Here is a 16419-nt window from a genome sequence, read left to right as displayed (position 1 = left end):
AATCAAAGCCAGTCACTAATATGTTAAGTTTACCAAATGAATTGTGAGAACAAATTATATACATATGTTTAAATGCAAATAATGACAAATTTTATATCTCCTGGTTTAATAAAAATAAATTGTATTTTTATACATTTTTAAGTTAGGAAACGACTTTTGCCCACATTTTTTTGGTAAGATGTTACATTATATCTTAATACAATTGTCATCACTAGGGCAACACTGAAAGGGAAAAATAGGGGGGGAAACTTCAAGTTTGAAATTCGTTAATTTGGATTAATATTTTAATATTTATTCTTTCATTCAATGGATATTTGAGTTACTCATTTATGACAGACACTGTTCTTTGAGATTAACATACTGCATTAAACAAAACAAAGCTCCGGCACTCATGTAACTTACAGTGTAGTATGTTTGGGGTGGGGGGACCCAGTAAACAGACAATAAACAAAGAAACAAGTAAAAACAATGAATAAGAACAAACTGAGAGAAGTACTATAAAGCAAAGTTAATAAGAATAGTTAATGGTGGAGATGGAATGTAATTTTAGACAAATAAATGGTAACACTATCTTCCAATTACTCCTCATCCCCAATATAAAATAGCACAAAAAGTAGAAGAAGCAATGCAATGTGACTGGTCTGCAAGTCCTAGAGGTTTCTTTTTGTCTCGTTCTTATTGGGGTAAAAGAAAAATTTGTTAATTTATATTCTTTCTAGTAATAATAAAAATAATAACATAATGTTAATAGGTTCAAGAAAAGAAAAATGATGGTTATAGGATGAAATTTTTTTTTTGCGGTACACGGGCCTCTCACTGCTGTGGCCTCTCCCACCGCGGAGCACAGGCTCAGCGGCCATGGCTCACGGGCCCAGCCGCTCCGCGACATGTGGGATCCTCCCGGAATGGGGCACTAACCCGTGTCCCCTGCATCAGCAGGCGGACTCTCAACCACTGTGCCACCAGGGAAGCCCAGGATGAAATTTTTATAAGTAATTTTTATAAGTTATGTTGTAACTAATATTGTATTTTAAGATAAAATAAAGGTATTTTGTTAAGATTTTTTAAAACTTATATGTGTGAATCTTTTAACAAATATTATTACTAATTATCTGAACGCTAATCTTTGATTTAAATATTCAATTTGTGTATCAAATTTAAATACAGAAGATTAAAATTACTGGAGACAAATACACACGTGGGTGAATGTTCCAGGGTCTTTATCTAGTTATCTTGTTACTTTGTTATATTTTACACAAAGAATATTTTAAGTTAGTTTTAATTTTTACTGAAAAAATATACATACAAATAAATTCATATATCATAATAGAACAGTTAGCTATATTTTTGCAAACTTAACAGAACCATGTAAACAACACCCACCCACACCTCAGATTTTAACACCATTCTGATTTCTAACAGCTTAAATTAGTCTTTCTGTTTTTATTCTGATGTAAATGGAATCATAAAGTCTAAACTCTGTGTCCGACCTCTTTCACTCACCATTATATTTGTGAGATTTATGCATATTGTGTGTAGTTGTAAATTGCTCATTTTCATTACTATGTAATTATGGAACATTTTATTTTTCCATATTGGAATAACAGATGGAAATTCAGGTATTTTTCAGTTTGGGCTGTTTTGGATAATACTGCTATGACCATTTTACTATACATCTTTGGGTGAACATACGTATGGATTCCTATGGGCATATACATGGGAAAGGAATTGCTGGATGACAGAGTCTACATGTGTTCGGCCTCAGTACATGTTGGCAAGAGGTTTTCTAAAGGAATTTACCAATGTACACTACCATCAACAGTGTACTAGTGTTTCAACTGCTGTGCAGCCTTGTTACACTAGGTGTGCTTCTGTCTGGTTTTTGCTTTGCTTGCAGTTCAGCCATTATTAATTATGTTAGCATCCCACTGTGGTTTTAATTTATATTTCCCTGATGACTAATGAAGTTGAGCATCCATCTCTTCAGGTGAGTATTAGTCATTTGGCTATCACTTTTAAAAAATGTTTGTTCACATTTTTGACCATTTTTTTCTATTGGGTTTTCCTTTTCTTAGTGATTAGTAGGAACCCTTCATACATTCTGAATATAATTCATGTATTGTCAAGATATAGTGCAAATATTTTCTCCCACTTGGATTGCCTTCTCACCCTCCTAATTTGTCTTATTTATTTTATTTTGGTATGTCACAAAAAGGATAAACCATAAAAGTAAAAATGGATAAACTGGAGTTAATAAAAATTTTTAATTTCTGATTTTATAAAACACTGTTGAGAAGGTGATATAGGTAAAGAATCTGAAAAAGAATGAATATATGTGTATGTATAATTGAATCACTTTGCTGTACACCTGAAACTAACACAACATTGTAAATCAACTATACTCCAATAGAAATTTTTTTTTAAGTGAAAAAAAAGACACAGATGTGGGGGGCAAAAATTTGCTGTACAGAGATGCCAGTGTATCCTTATGAGAATGGCTAACATTAAAGCCTAATCATACCAAGTGTTGGCAAGCATTCAGAACAGCTAGAAATTTTAAATCTTTCTAATACAAATGCAAAGTAGTACAGACAGTTTGGAAAACAGTTTGGAATTTCTTATATAGTTTGACATACATTTACTACATGGACCACCAATCTCACTTCTAGATGTTTCTCCAAAAGAAGTGAAAAATCATGTTCACACAAAGACTTGTCTGCAAATATTCATAGTAATTTTATTCACAATTGCCCAAAACAGGAAACAACTAAGCATTTCTGTTTCCCTCTTTTAGGCAGATTATATGAGCACTGGGGAATAAGACCCAGTGGGCTTCTGGTTCTTCCCTGTATCACAGCCATTTCCTTTCCATGCCTGGATCTGAAACTCCTTAGACAGAATGTTTGTGAGAAATTTAATATTGCCTTCAGAAGTTTTGAGCTTTGCTCTTTGGTTTACCATATGCCACACTACTTTAAAGTTGGCAAATATTTTGTAGAGGTGACCAGTCATGAGTTTCAGGCAGGCATATTCCTGAAGTAGGACTTGTTTTCCTAAATAATGGAAGACTATGGGCTATTTCAAGTCCAATTTTTTAAAGCTCCCTACAACCTACATGATCCAGACTCCAATAAGTGTACGGTAGAAAAGAAAATTGGTCTTTTGGATCCTTTAAGGATCAAAAATTTTCCATATTGTGCTCAGCAAGCAGAATCATTGCAAGTTTCTCTTCCCCTTGTAACATTCCTCTGCTCAGGCATTCCCAATTGCCAGCCCAATTTGAGTCTAGAAATGACCATAGAGAAGGAAATGACTGGAATTTCCATTCATTTAATCCTCTCTGCTTCCACAGATCTCCAATGCTTTTAAAAACATAATTTTTACAATTAATCTGGCTTGTACGTTGTTGTAATGGGGACCTACATGGTCCACAGCATCTACTATTGCTTCCTTACCTTCTATAAATGTTTATGCCAATGTTCAGTTTTCCAAGAAATACTTTAATATATTCTCCTTCTAAATTAAAACACAGATTTTTAAAGTCTCAATAAGCTATCAAATTTATAAACTGAGAAACATTCCTAAATTAAAACAAAATATGTAAAATATTTGAATTAAAAATCAATCTGATGTTGTAATATTTATTTATCCCTTTGAAATTTGTCATTGGATTTATTGTCTTAAATATTTTTACCAACTACCACTCTATTATTTTTCTAAAATGCAGGTTGAATCATGAGAGTCCCCTTTGGAAAAAACTTAATTTGCCTCTTTATTTTAAAGAATAAAATTCTAATTATTTTGATGGTTTGACTACTTTCCATGATTTTATCATCATTTTTTTAGGGGCTATCTCCCACTCCATCTATCAATTCATCTGAATCACTGACCATTCACATTTAACTAATTCTCTGGATATGCCCTGTTCTCACACATCTGAACTCTATTGTTTCTAAGTAGAACACAACACCTAACCTCTCCTCTCCACCTATCAAAATCTTACTTTTCTTTCACAGGTTAACTCATAGGATCTCTCTTCCATTGATGCTTCCTCTAATCAAAATTATACTCATCTTCCTTTAAATTTCAATTATTGTATCTCTTATTAGCACTTAGTTTTTCCTACTCTTTTTCTTTATACTCAGTGGTTTTTAGATCTTTCCCATGTTAGTATAAAATTCTTGAAAGGGAACCATACCTCAGTTGGGTGTGTATTTCTCATATACTACATGTGGACTTCATACTAAAATATTTTTTGAGTGAATATGACCACTGATTTTTTTAAATTACATGAACATTGTTCATTGATAGAAAAGAGCTCTACTTTCATTCTTTTACATGTAACTGTCCAGTTTTCCCAGCACCACTTATTGAAGAGATTGTCTTTTCTCCATTGTATATTCTTGACTCCTTTGTCATAGATTAGGTGACCATAGGTGTGTGGGTTTATGTCTGGACTTTCTGTCCTATTCCATTGATCTACATTTCTGTTTTTGTGCCAGTACCATACTGTTTTGATTACTGTAGCTTTATAGTATAGTCTGAGGTCAGGGAGCCTGATTCCTCCAGCTTCATTTTTCTTTCTCAAGATCATTTTGGCTATGTGCGGTCTTTTGTGTTTCTATACAAATTGTAATATTGTTTGTTCTAATTCTGTGAAAAATGCTGTTGGTAATTTGATAGGAATTGCACTGAATCTGTAGATTGCTTTGGGTACTATAGTCATTTTGGTAATATTGATATACTGATTCTTCCAACCCAAGAACATAGTATATCTCGTCATCGGTTTCTGTCATCTTTGAGTTCTCTCATCAGTATCTTACAGTTTTCTGAGTATAAGCCTTTTGCCTCCCTAGGTAAGTTTATTCCTAGATATTTTATTCTTTTTGATGTAGTAATAAATGGGATTGTTTCCTTAATTTCTCTTTCTGATCTTTTGTTGTTAGTATATAGGCATGCAAGAGATTTATGTGTATTAATTTTGTATCCTGAAATTTTACCAAATTCAGTGATAAGCTAATACCATACACAAAAATAAACTCAAAATGGATTAGAGACCTAAATGTAAAGCTGGATACTATAAGACTCTTAGAGGAAAACATAGGAAGAACACTCTCTGACATAAATCACAGCAAGATCTTTTTTGACCCACCTCCTAGAGTAATGAAAATGAAAACAAAAATAAACAAATGGGACCTAATTAAACTTAAAAGCTTTTACACAGCAAAGGAAACCATAAACAAAATGAAAAGACAACCCACAGAATGGGAGAAAATATGTGCAAATGAAGCAATAGACAAGGCATTAATCTCCAAAATATACAAACAGTTCATACAGCTCAATGTCAAAAAAAAAAAAGGGTGGAAGGTCTAAATAGACATTTCTCCAAAGAAGACATACAGATGGCCAAAAAGTACATGAGAAGATGTTAAACATCACTAATTATTAGAGAAATGCAAATCAAAACTACAATGAGGTATCATCTCACACCAGTCAGAATGGCCATCATCAAAAAATCTACAAACAATAAATGCTGGAGAGGGTGTGGAGAAAAGGGGATCCTTCTACACTGTTGGTGGGAATGTATATTGGTACAGCCACTATGGAGAACAATATGGAGGTTCCTTAAAAAACTAAAAATAGAGCTACTGTATGATCCAGCAATCCCACTTGTGGGCATATACCCTGAGAAAACCATAATTCAAAGAGATACACACACCACAATGTTCATTGCAACACTATTTACAATAGCCAGGACATGGAAACAACCTAAATGTCCATCGACAGAGGAATAGATAAAGAAGATGTAGTACATATATACAATGAAATATTACTCAGCCATAAAAAAGAACAAAATAATGCCATTTGCAGCAACATTGATGGACCTAGAGATTGTCATACTGAGTGAAGTAAGTCAGACAGAGAAGAACAAATATCATATGATATCACTTATATGTGCAATCTAAAAAAAAAAGAGTACAGATAAACTTTTTTACAAAACAGAAATAGTCACAGATATAGGAAACAATCTTATGCTTACTGGTGGGGATGGGGAGGTGGGATGAAGTGGGAGATTGGGATTGAGATATACACACTACTTTATATAAAATAGATAACAAATAAGGACCTACTGTATAGCACAGGGAACTCTACTCAATACTCTGTAATGACCTATATGGGAAAAGAATCTAAAAAAAGAGTGGATACGTGTATATGTATAACTGATTCACTTTGCTCTACAGAAGAAAATAACACAACATTGCAAATCAACTATACTCCAATAAAAATTTTTTTTAAAAAGAGCTCTAATATTTTATAGTTAGGATCCATGACCTTAAAATAGACATTTTATTGTTGACATTCTGGCCATTATCCACTTTTTAAATATCTAAAGATATAAATTTTAATTATGAAAACATACTTATTTTTTCTTCTCCTAATGTATCCTTTGAAACAAAGCAACATTTTGCATGAAGCACAGTTCAACATAAGTATAATTTGAATTTCTACATTTCAATATACTAAGATCAGAGTTTCAGCTGACAATTCATTAAGTAAATATAAGCATTTCCCAACTTCCAAAATATTCTCATGTATGCCTTAATTTTATAAGTGATATGTTGCAAACTTTATGCAGACTACTCAGATACAGAGCATGCATTTCTCAGTTTGGGCATCAATATTGTTTTCTAAGGGGAAAAATAAGAGCAGTTTCTGACTGCAAGAAAATTATAGTCTTTCCTATATTATAAATATCAAAGACATCATAAGGCAGACAGAGAGCTTTAAAATGTCTATCTTTCAGTGGCTGGACAATAAAGAGAAAAATGAGCATCATCATGGGTGTTAATGTGCACAGAAAACAAAATGTTCAATAAAAATTAATTATACCTATTTTCTCATTTTTATTATTTATGCAGGTAATATATCTCAACTGACTTTTTTTGTATCTTTAGAGATGAAAATGTAAAAAAGCATGATGAGGAAAGAGCCATATAGTAAATCAAGATGCCTTAGCTTGGTTGTTCACAGCAGGGAGATTAAAGTAATCTCAACATTCTCTTGATTTCTTAAGGTTTAACAAGTCACGTTCTCTGCTAGTAAATGTTACTGGGAATCAGTAATTCCAGCTGACAGAGGGATTTGGGGGAAATTATCAGTTTTATTTGAGATATAAAATTGAAGACGTGACTAGAAATAAATCTTTATGTATTATAAAGAAGGTAGCTCTTTATACAATAGACTTATAAATATATGCTCCTAAAAGAGCCCTTGGAAGCAGACTAATACAAACTTGCATTTGAAGAATGAGAAAGCTGAGGACCAGAAAGTGAAGAGATGGCCACAGTTATAAAACATATGGTATCAGATTAAGGATTAGAAACTGCCTCTAAACAGAATTAGGACCCAATCTTCTGTCAACATTTCTACATAGCAATTTGTCTCCTTTTATTTTAATCTGATTAGATCAATTAGAACTCATTCCTCTATAAACACTTTCAAAAGTAACAAAAATCAAAAGGAGATTTAGTTTGAAATTTTCCAATAGTTTTATTTATTCTTTGTCATGCTCCAAGTTCCCATAGTCTATGAATTGAATATACACAAAAACCAAAAATTTGAGTTTTTAAAAACTTTCTATCCAAAATTTATATTTTATGGAAGGAGGTTAATTTGGCTTCAAAAGTTTAGTTGTTTGGAAGTAGAACAGGGTTGGCCTTGTTTAGTTCAGCCTATCTTAGCAGCTACATAGCTTCCTCTCTACCTGCCTGCTAACCACACCAGCCCAGCAAGTGCCTGCCTATAGAAGCAAAACCTTTGGCCCCATAACTGCCACCGAGGCCTCGCATTTCAGGCATGTTCCAGATGAAGCCTGATTCTTATCTCATTTCAGATGTCCTTCCCCTTTCCAGTCTCTGCGCCCAACCAGCTGATGGAGATGAGCTGCTCCACTGCTGTCTGCAAAGGTGGAAAAATAATTCTAGTCTATACCACTCTCACCATTCTCTCCAAGAACAACTACTGGCAATATTTGGGACTGCCTTCAATAAAAAGCATGTCATTCCATTCAGAAGGAAGGACTGGTTTACATAAGATTTCCTGCTGTTGCTCTCACCAACAGGGATTCATAATGTAGGAAAGTTTACACATTCTGACTTTGCAAGCCTGGCAATGATATTCCTGGTAAAAAATGCAGAATGACTTCAGCAGTTCATTTTCATCCCTCAAGACATAGTCTTTTTGCAGATGTGTAGCCCTAGGAAGTCCACTTACTATGACATTTTGTGATAGTTAACTACTGCCTGTTTCCTGGCTTCTGGGTAATGACAACGGGAACCAATGTTGGATTGTTTTTTTTCATGGGGAATAGGCTTGGAAGAAGCAGTAGAAATAAAACAGGAGAGAAGTAATTCAGGTTGGACATATTTAACTACTCATAATAAACTTAGTCAATATTAATGGAGGCATAATTGCCAGATGAATTCAAATAATTATTCCTCCGTACTCTTCAATGGGAAGTCTACCTTTACAGACAGCCTAGAAAGAGCACTTGAGGTGAAATGATATCAGATTTATCACAATTCCACTCCCAGGTCTAAGGTCTATATTTAGTGCCCAAATATAATAGCTGTCCTTGTAATGACACATGACTTTTAACCACTTACCCTACGATTATCTATGATTACCTAAAGTTCAATAACAGCATATATACATATTACTAGAAAGACTTGCAATCCATTGATTCCTCTGGATGTTCTAAACTTTACCACTGATCTAGTAAAGAAACAAACAAACAGAACTCTGGGTATCCAGAGCGAAAAATATTTACTTGGTTTCCTAGGGAATTGCCTTACTAATCCAGGGTTGATGTCAGGACATTGATCCTATATCAAGAGACATTATAAATAAAAACCCTATGAAATTTATTGTTAATGTCGTTGATGAAAATGTTCATTTCCTCATATTCCTCTGAGTCTTTTTTTTAAGGATACAGCGAAAATTATTTATTCTTTTTTTTTAGAAATTCTTTATTCTTAGTGCCAAGTCTAGTCATATTTTTTTTAAATAATTTGATTTTTTTCTTTTATCATATTGGTTTTATGAACCTAACCACTGGCCATTGTCTCAAGCTAAGAATATATATATCATACCTGTGGCCATTTATAGCAAGTACATAATTTTTATTTTATTTTTTTACCAGCCTCATTCTTGGCTTAATTTCATATTCTCAGTTCCGATTATTCTTTCGTTTCCCTTTTTTATTTGTCTCACATTTAATCTATATGGTTATATGTGTGTACCCTGTAAAAAGGCCTGAAATACCTTCTGAATCAATTTGGAGCATAAATAAGCAAATAGATACATAGGTTTGCAACTATCTATGAGTGATCTTGAGCAATTTAATTCATCTCTTTAGACCTATTTTATATGTAAAATTGGAATACTAACTACCTCATGTAATGTTTTTAGAATTAAAATAATATAACATCTTAAGTAACAAATATAATGCCTGGCATCTAGTAAATGCTTAATGAAAGTTAATTATATCTGAATTTATACTTAGTCCCACGTGCAACATTTCAAGAGATTCACTGACAAATAAGAGTGTAAGTAAAAAAGAGCCATGACTAATGATGGTTCTGTGGGGAAAAGACTGACATAGTGATATTATAGCAAGTAATCTTTTTTTCTTTGGAACAGAACAAAACTTAAAAATGCATCCTGGTGTGTGTGTGTGTGTGTGTGTGTGTGTGTGTGTGTGTGCGCACACGCATGTGTGTGTGTGAATAAGCAAAGATAACATTATGGAAGAATCCAACTCAAACAGTTGACTATGGTTACCTGTGAGAGGTAAAATGAAAAGGCAGAAGAGAATACTTTACTTTTTCATTTACAAATATTACTAAATAGGAAAAATGAAGAACAAGTGTAGGGACCATTGGAAATTTCTGTATTTTTCCATTTCCTATTTTCTCTCAAATAATTAAATTAATTACTAAGAATGGAGATCTGGAAATAATTTTATAATAGAGGAAAAACTTAGAATGTTTAGCCTAAAATAGAGGTAAAGGAGAAAATATGGCTGCCTTCAAATATTTGAAGGACTCTCAAATAAAGGATAATTTAGACTCATTCTATAATGGTCCAAAGAATGGAAAATGGTCTTGACAAAATAAATACTGATCTAACAAGAGTAAGCAAATTTGAATGAGCTGCTACTCAATGTTAGCTCTGAGAAAAGGTCAGATGTTCATCTTTCAAGGATGTTATATGCCAGTGAAAATGACTAAGGTAGATCAAACTAGATTCTGAAATACCATCATCACTGCTATTTTCTTTACATGATAAATAATATCTATCTGCTTTGGTATACCAAAATTTGCTAAATGAACCAACAAACAATTATTGAGTAAACAGTACATTTCAGGTAATAAACTGCACATTGGGAATAAACAGGTAAATAAGATATAGCCAATATTTCAAGGAGCTCATGGTCCAATTAGAAAGATATTCACAAAGAAGAAATTTTATAATATAATAATTTTTAGGACAGAAATATATATAAGACACTTTAGAAACATAGAAAAGAGAATGACAAACTCAGAATTAAATAGTGATTTCCTATTAGGTATTGATAATATTTGTTTGAAAGGTCACTAGCTTATTTTTTCAACATAAATCAGTACATAAGTAACATTTGCAAACAGTTTGACATTAAATTTGAACATAATCTGGACATAGCTATACTTCTAAACTATTATATAGATAAGAGCAAATTGCTGTAGTATCCCAAGGTATTCAAATAAGCCCGATAGAAGTGTAGAAATGCTTAAGAATCAAGAAAAAATAAAGACCTTTCAATGAGGTGAAAGGCTTGACTACAGGCTAATTGCAAAGGAGACAATGATGCAATTCCAATTTTGAAAGATATAAATTATGCAAGTGATTTCAACAGCAGGGGGGTTATTTGTCCTGATGTGAAGATGTTGCAAAGCTCATGAATTTCAAATCTGTATATTAAGAACAAAGGATTTACAGTTTAGTTAGAAGCAAATGAAAGACAGGTTATTCCAATAGAGGTCAATGCTGTGGCTCACTCTTACCTCTAGGGATTATTCTCAGTGCCACTCTCTCCCCCTACTCCACCCCAGAGAAGGAAAAGTTCTGATGGATCAAGTCCAAGGACATAGATGACAGAGCTGACAGTAGTCTAATATTTGGAGATGATATTTTAAAATAGTTTGAAAGCTCTCACATCTGCCTGTTGTGTTTCAGGTGCTGCCCACTGGATTCCTTCCCCTGGTCATTTTCTTTTTGGTTTGCTTTCCTCTTTTTTCCCAAGCAGCTGGTGCAGTAAGAGGGATCTGCTCTAGAGCTAAGACAGGTAAACTCAATTTTCATATTGACAGGCCATATCATAGCTCTGCAAGGAACACAAATGCATTTACCTGTTTATTCCAAAAATGTTTTCCATAACATTGTCTATTATACTATGTTTAAATTTCGTTCATTCACAATGTGCCAAAAAACTAGATAACTGGTTTTGTCTTTATTTTTAATAGAACTAAAACTAGCAAGTAAATTAACCACACCTGGTGTTTTGGCCTGGTTTCTTCCAACTACTACACTGTCAGTTCTACCAATTGAATCAGCTACTTCAGACTGTCAAAGAAAAGAAAAAAGTATTGACCAAAAGGTCAATCCAATATTCACATAGCTGTTACCTATATTCAACACTGCATTTGCATTTTTCCTCATGTTTCATTTCAGTAGATTCTAGTACATCACAGCCAAATGGACAGAACAAGAATAGTTCATCAAGAGAAGTGCATTAGTAGAGCTGTATTTTAGACATTTACCAAGTGGGTGAGTTCAGTAACAAAGTCAGATTTCTGAAACAACTGAAATTTGATGGAGATATATGCCAGATCAATAGGCTTTTAAGTCACAGAAAAAATGGAAAGTGGCAAGTGAAATTGAAGTGGTTCTTTGTTTGAATTTAATTTCTCTGCCACCTTATATTTTTCCTTAGTGAAAACCTTTTTGAAAATCACTAAAGTACTCTTTTTGAGGAGAAATAAATGCAAATATATGCTTTTTAATTCATCATATTCTTATGAAGTTTAAAGGTTTTTTTGGCAAATTCTATAATCCTGTGTTGTCTTATTAGTTTGTCTTTAATAGATGCCTTTTTAGAAAGGCTGTTATCACAAAAGGAAATGCAGTTATCATGTGTATTATGCCCATAATTATTGAATAATTCATTTCAATTAGTGGGTTTTTTCACCCTATGAAATGATATTTACCATGGCTATATTGTTTGATCATCACTACAGTACTTTTTATCAGTATATTTCATTAGACCAACTTTATCTTAATTTTATTTTCTTGCTTATAAATTCTAAGAACAATAAAAAAGGCTTCTGAAGGATCAAATACTTTTAGCAGCAATTTATCACTATTGGGGAAATTTGTGCTTCCAAATTTCAGTATAACATTTTATGATCACAACACCAAAACTACCAGCAATGGCTTAAACCAAACAAAGGGTAGAATAAGGATCCTACCCTACCCAAATTCATCCTCAAAAGTCTGACGGTTTTAGTTAAAGCACTCACTAAGTTTCGCATCACTTTAACCTAACAATTTGACTTCCCTCATTTTCTGCTGTGACAAATTCTTTTCTCTGGCACATCTTCTGCTGGCTTCTAGTTTGATTTGTTGTTGTTTCTCCTCTCCTTTTATTTATAGATTGAAAATTCATCTCACTTCTATAAAACTTTTAAAATCTATGTTTAAATCTTTAGCAAATAAAAGTTGAGAATGATGGGGATACATGTTAAATCTTCATAGTTTGATGTTTTAGAAACTTCCATCTTAAACCACAAAATCCACTGGTATGAGGCTGCCAAAATGGGGGGAATTCCTTTTTTGTTTGTTAGACTTAAATGATTTTTATAAATGCAATGAACCAAAAGTGTCAGGATACCAAGAGATGAAAATCAGTCAAAGGTTGTTTTTTCTGTTTTCTTTTCCCTCTAAACAAAGCATCATTAAGCAACAGAGAGGCATGGTCAACTGATTTTCTGTTTGTGCTGCAAAGACTTCTTTTTATTAGAATTTGAAACCAAGCAAGTTGAAGGTACAGACTAAAAAATGTCCCACAAGGAAAGCCAAATGCAATGGGCATGACTGGGTAACTATTTCAAAGAAGAGATGAGTTTGGACCACTTTTATAACCTTCCTAGTGTCTGAAAGATTGGTAGCGCTGATATCTAACTGTAAGTTTCCTTTCATTATATTGCAATTATCAAATAAATGCACATTCAGAAAAGCAATAATTTCTAACATTTAAAAAATTTTCTTACTCTCAGTATCTCAATACATCTGACAAGAAGGTATGAGCTAACTATATGCAATTTGAGGAAATCATGTCTTTGAACAAAAAGTGATAACCTTAAGTAAGAATAAGGTCTTAATTCAGCTAAAATTCAGTAAAGATCTTAATTTTTTATGGACATTCCAAAGTTTCATTCTTGGTCCTCAATCAGACTAAAGGTACAGTCTCATATCATGAAAATACAGCTTAGTTCATACCAAAGAAAAAGAAATTCCCTGTTTTAAATATAAATTCTTATATACATTAAACATTCTGCTGAATATCATTGGTTTACCAAGAAAATGATATTAAGATTTGAAGAATTTATGTTGTGTTATTAGAAGGCCTGATTTCGATTCCCAGCTCAGCCAATTACTAGCAATGTAACAAAGGGCAAGTCAAATATTAACTCTGAGCCTCAGTTTCTACATCTGTTGTTATAATACTTCACAAAAGGAGCACCTGATAATTCAGGTAAAGTTTTATTTTATGTGCTATATATTTTGTTCATATTTATTCTGCATCTAGTAGGAGCCAGGTACTATACCAGGAACTGGGAGAGTGGAAGAGATGATTTCTATATCCTTGAAGTCGTACACTGGTTGGGAGAGACAGATGTATAAACATCAATAAAATATGGCAACACTGTAATTAAAGAAAATTGTCAGTACTGTGGGGCCTCCTGGTAGAGAGAGACCAGGTCTGTCTTTGGATATCAGAGAAAATTCCATATAGGGACAATATTTGAGCTTAGTCTTGAAAGAAAAGAGTTTTCCACAGGGAGAGAGGATTCACCATGTAATAAACATCACGTATACATGTATGAGCTTGAAGGGGTGACAGAGCAAATGCTGCTTAAGGAAACTGGAGAGACTTCCCTGGTGGTGCAGTGGTTAAGAATACACCTGCCAATGCAGGGGACATGGGTTCGATCCCTGGTCTGGGAAGACCCCACATGCCGTGGAGCAACTAAGCCCACGCGCCACAACTCCTGAGTCACAACTACTGAGCCCGCGTACCACAAATACTGAAGCCCACGCGCCTAGACCCTGTGCTCCACAACAAGAGAAGCCACTGCAATGGAAAGCCTGTGCACCGCAATGAAGAGTAATCCCCGCTCGCCACAACTAGAGAAAGCCTGGGCGCAGCAACCAAGACCCAACACGGCCAAAAATAAATTAATTAATTAATTAAAAAAAAAAAAAAGAAAACTGGAGACACTTGGGTGGATGGAACATAGAGTCTCTGGGAGAGTGGTAGCTGATAGGGCTTAAAAGCTTAAATAGGGACAGATTGTGAAGCTTCCTGATACACAAGAGACATTAAGACTTGACGTAAAGGTTACTAATGAGCTATAAAACCATAGTACTTTAGGAAACCTAGTCGAGGTGTAACATGAAGAATAGTTTACTGTTCTTAAGACTAGTCATATAGATCAAATAACACCAACTGTAGCCGTTCAGGTATGGGTGATGAGGTCTGGGATAAAGGACAGAGGCCAATGTTTGGAACTAGATGAAGTGTTCGGTTTGGGACATACTTAATTTTGATGATTATATTAGTTATGCCGGGCAGAGAACAATTGGGGAAATACCTGCTTGCTCTATTGAAACTTTTATTTCACAGTAACATTTTTTCAACATTTGATGTCTTCCTCTCACTACAGAAAAAAAGAATCAAAGTTCTGCATCCAAGGCACTCTATGACTTCTATTTCTGCAGCATCATCTCCAATTGGTACCTAGGTTTCAGTGATTTGGAGCAGTTCCCCAAATAGATGATACCATTTTTAAGCTCTGTACACTATGCTTCCTATGCCTAAATAGTTGATTTTCTCCTTCATCCACCCATTCCTGAGATCGGTATTATAATGTAAACTCTATTGGACTAGTTGCTACATTTGTTTTCCCCCTCTGGCACATGATAGGCACACAAGGCAAATAAATGAACCTGTAAATGAGGTATGAAGCATTGCATTGGAGTAACTCTGCATGATGAAGGTCTGTCTTGTGACAAAAACTTCTTCCACAAATTCTCATAGTTAGTGGGACTGAGTGGACTCAATATACTAGACGTTATTCACCTCCATTGTGGGTATCTTTTTCTAGGAATAACGGTAATACGGTGATATAAATTTCATAATTATAAACCTGATTAAAAACTTAAAAATCAAATGCTTTATTAAAATGCCTCCTAATTTCTTAAACTATTCTTTTACACATTATGTAACTTACATGCTTAGACTGGCAGGTACTTATTCTCTATCAAATGCAGTTTAAGTAAGTCCCAACCTATGTTTTGACAGTGTGAAGCATAAAGATTTTCAGTTCATCTTTTCTTGACATCCTTGCCCTCATCACCTTCATTGTCTTGCACAGGGGAGCATTGTTTGAGAAAGATCAAGAAAATGAGGCAGAGAAATACCAAAGGTAACGCCATTACCGTATATTAAAAGAATTACCTCACCATCTAATGATTTTTTTGTTCTCTTCCTGACCATCTAAATGGATAAAGCAGGATAATGACATTTTCATTATTTTAGGAACACATTTGCATGTGTAATGAAAGAGTCCCTAAAGGGCACAGACACCATAGAGGCGACTGAATTAATTAAAATTGTTTACCTGATTAGATAAAAGTACAAGCATAAACTGCATATCAGGGAAAGTTTCCTTCTTTTCATCAAAACACAAGAATAAACTATTTTTAATACAAAGACTTACAGGATTAATCTTTAGAAAACAAAAATAAGTTTGCATATATTTCTCTACTTTAAAAAAACAAAGCTGATTCTACTGGCTAGTAAAAATAATATTATCTATACCCTATATTTTTGTATTTTTTTCTAAATTCTTCAGTAGTTGCTTATTTTAGCCCAAATAGAATAAGATTCTTTAAAAAGTAAACAACAAATATCTCAGAATGAAAAAAATGCATATATTTTTTATTTAAAATTTTTAATAGATGGTTCTTCTAAATTGATTATAATTTCTCAGTATTTTTAAAATAAATACATGTTTATCAACATAAAGAATCATT

The sequence above is a fragment of the Delphinapterus leucas genome, chromosome 4, assembly GCF_059928025.1.
Source record: "Delphinapterus leucas isolate spDelLeu-1000000601 "Yukka" chromosome 4, BTC_Dleu_Yukka2, whole genome shotgun sequence".
Taxonomy (NCBI): domain Eukaryota; kingdom Metazoa; phylum Chordata; class Mammalia; order Artiodactyla; family Monodontidae; genus Delphinapterus; species Delphinapterus leucas.
The sequence above is the reverse complement of the archived record's forward strand: the minus strand, read 5'-3'. Positions refer to the sequence as shown.